Genomic DNA, 3,719 nt, shown 5'->3' with positions numbered 1-3,719 from the left:
TCATTGTTGAACATTTTTAATAATGTGAACTTATTTTATTTTAATATATTGTCAAACCAATGTGGTTCATTTGTTTATTCATGAATCATACATACATATACACATACATACATACATAAATCCACTTGTCCATCCATTCATCCACTCAACAATCCATCCTTTACAAACATTCAGTATATTGCCCAATAGAAGGTACAAAGAAGGCAAAGTCTTGCCTTTAAGGATCTTTCAGCCTAAAGAGTTATAAAATACTTGTAGGGTTAACAAGACGGCTTAGCAGGTAAATGCACTTGCCATCACGTCTGATAACCTAGTTCAATCACAGCACCCAAATATTGGTAACTCCTTAGAACCAATTTCCACAAGGCCCACATGTGTGCTGTAGTATATATGCATACTGTTAGGGTCCAGGCCTGAAATAAATCATTTCTCATACCAGAGAGGAGGCGTGAGAATAAATGAAAACACAATTCACAAGAGAGTACTGGGAGGGAGTTTCAGTGATCATCCAAACCCTGAAATCATCCACGTTTATTTTCCAAACAGGTTTTATATCAAGGTAAACTGAGGGGGAAGGTAACATAAACCTCATTAGCATTGTTTCCTAGTTAGCAGGGGAATGACTTAGGTCATATCTTGCCTATGCCTATTTTATCACATAGACTGAAAACACCTCTTCTCTAGGTGACCTCCTAATTTACAACAGAAGGAGCAGAACAACATTAGCACATCCTGACACCAGTTGAGGTGGTGCTGTGTTTGCTTTGCTTCAAAAGAGCCAGGTGATCCCCTCCTGTGTGGAAGGTACAAATTGTGTCTTGTAGATTGCTCAGATTCTTTGAGCACCAGACAATGTGGAATATGGGCTGCATAATTCAGCCTCCACAATACCCCCTTCCTAATAATTTTTAAAAAGTCTGTGCTTCTGCAACAGGACAGATGATTTCATCTGCCTTAGGCAAAGACTCCTTCATTTACCCAGACTTACCCATCATTCGAACAGGCATTCTAATTATGTAAGTTCCTGTCTTAGGCATCCAGGGTGAAGAAGCTTCAAACCCATATCTGACTACTGACCTCTGTGAATAAAGGAGATTAAGGGAGAGAAATACCTTTGGGCTCTGTGTCTCAGAGCCAAACTTTCTTGTCAAAAGAGTTCATAATGTTTTATGGAATAATCACACTCCTAATGACTACAGTCTCCTAGTTAAAGGAGAGGAGGACCAACTGAGTTGGAAATGTTTACTTCAGTTGGCCTAGAGTGCCTCTTAACAATTTTATACTGTATCAAAATCTAGAACTCTTAACAAATACATTAAATCCAAACATTTACAGGGCATTCAAACTTTTCTCAACATCTTATAAGCAGTTACACGCATTACCAGGTCAATACCATAATTCTAAAATGGGAATTAACAATAAATCCACAATTTGACATATCACAATTTTCTTAAATCCATTCTAACAAAAACACAAAAAAAGTTTTGTTTTGTTTTGTTTGTTTTGACAGGCAAGAGTCCAATGATATTGCTGCTATCAGTCAAACTCTTAGGCTGCCCCCACCCCTTGTATGTGAAGAGGGGCTTTAGTCACTCCTTATTTTGAGTCTTTTTTTTGCTGAGGGAAAAGTTTAGGTCTTAGTTCTCACGTCCAATATTTTAATCAAATGAGTCCTGTTTCCCAAAAATTAAAACAATCAAATGTTCAGTCTGCATTTCTAGTTCAACTCCAAAGTAAATGGGATTCAAACTGTAGCAAATTGTAGTCTTTGCAGCAAGACCTCAGTGAGTGTGTGAGTCCTGAATGTCTGGAAGCAGCTCAGCATCCTGTACTGCAGAACAGTGGGTCCTGCAGATCAGGGGAAGGCAGGACCGTGGACTCGCTCTTACTCCTCTATGGGGGCCTTTGCAGCTACGATGTCATTGGGACTGCCATTCCTTTCCTGTACATGCAGTCATCTCAACCAGCTTTATTTTCTTCCTGTGAAGAAAGCACAAACACATCCTCAACCCCAAATTAATACAGGGTCAGGCTTTTTATAATTTAGTGAAGGTTTTTTTCACCTCACCTTAGCAAAGTTTGCCTTAGGGCCATCATGCCAAAACCTGTCTGCAGCTTTGTCCATCCATAAAAGGTGTAAGACTTCAGGCATTATGTGGCGATTCTTGATCCTTTTAAATTTGCTTTTATCCTTTTAAATTGTTTTTAAGGAGCCATAGGCACACTCCACAATTTCTTTTCACTATTAACCATATATGCAGTTCTTCCATTGAAAGAACCATCTATAAAATTTAGCATAACAGCCTTTAACGGATCTTTAGCTATAACATAAGGAAAATTAAAGAAATATAGTGTGAATTGCAACAATGATCAGCTGGAAAACGATTATTAATCTGGTCTTTAAACTGAGTAAATGCAATTGTCCAAGAATCACTATTTTAAAATTGTCAATTAATCTATTGCTTAGTATAAGAAACATTAATCATAGTTAGTTCTCTGCTAAAATATCTCCTAGATTCTAAACTGTTCTTCTGTACTAAACAAGCTATTGCTTCAAAAATAAGAGTTTAATATCCTAACTAGCAAAATGGGAAGGTGTAGTCATAAAAAGAGGATCATTTTCCCATAAAACGGCTATACAATAAGTTTTGTATTTGCTGTTTTTGCAGAGTTTACTCTACTTGCTTGAGTACCTGTCTGGAAGCTTCTGTAAGTTATCTACTGGAAACTGGCTCATTGCTCCTTTTAGGAATTTTTTCTTAGTGACTCAAGGTCTCCTATAAGAATATTATAATTAAGGTTTTAGCCATTGTATATCTAATTAAAAGTTTGTAAATTATTTTTTAAGTTGTAAGTCTTTCTTGTTCATAGACAAATGGATAAAAGAAAGCATATTTAACAAATAATGCTGGCATAACTGGATATCAACATGTAGAAGAATGAAAATAGATCCATATTCATCACTAAGCACCAGACTCAAGTCCAAATGGGTCAGAAGCCTCAATATAAAACCATTGACACTGAGCCTCATAGGAGAGAAAGTTTGAAGTATATTTGAATGCTCTGGCATATCCCAAATACAACCCCAGTAGCAATTAATAAATGGGATCTCCTGAAACTAAGAATCTTCTGTAAAGCAAAGAACACAATCAACAAGATAAAATATTAATCTACAGAATGGGAAAAGATCTTTGCTAATACATTCCAAAACATACAAAGGACTCAAGAAATTGGTCATCAAAAGAACAAATAATCCAATAAAAGTAGGGTACAGACCTAAACAGAAAACTCTCAATAGATGAATCTAAAATGACTAAAAGACACTTAAGAAATGTTCAACATCTTTAGACATCAGAAAAATGCAAATCAAAACAACTCTGAGATTCCATCTTACACCTGTAAGAAGGGCTAAGATAAAAAACACTGATGACAACTGATGCTGAAGGGAATGTGGGGGAAAGAAAAACTCCTCCTTAACTGGTGGGAGTACAAACTGCCATTTGGCAATTTCTCAGAAAATTAGGCAGCAATCTACCTTAAGACTCTCAGCAAGGGGGCTGGAGAGATGGCTCAGAGGTTAAGAGCACTGGCTGCTCTTCCTAGAGGATCTGAGTTCAGTTCCCAGCAACTACATGGTGGCTCACAACCATCTGTAATGAGGTCTGGTGCCCTCTTCTAGAATGCCAGCAGAACAGTGTGTACATAATAAATAAAAATAC

General features: G+C 37.1%; 1 long non-coding RNA gene across 1 annotated transcript; it reads right to left on the bottom strand.

Annotated features, from left to right (window-relative positions):
* Positions 1-482: 482 nt before the first annotated feature.
* Positions 483-2,314, bottom strand: LOC148122811 (uncharacterized). Its single transcript, XR_015737383.1, has 2 exons — positions 2,069-2,314; positions 483-1,980 (listed from the first exon to the last, which is right to left on the bottom strand). It is a non-coding gene; the product is annotated as an uncharacterized LOC148122811 (long non-coding RNA).
* Between the last annotated feature and the right edge of the window lie 1,405 nt (positions 2,315-3,719).

Source organism: Myodes glareolus, chromosome 3 (assembly GCF_982192425.1).
Source record: "Myodes glareolus chromosome 3, mMyoGla1.1, whole genome shotgun sequence".
Taxonomy (NCBI): domain Eukaryota; kingdom Metazoa; phylum Chordata; class Mammalia; order Rodentia; family Cricetidae; genus Myodes; species Myodes glareolus.
This window is presented reverse-complemented; position numbering and strand designations above follow the sequence as displayed.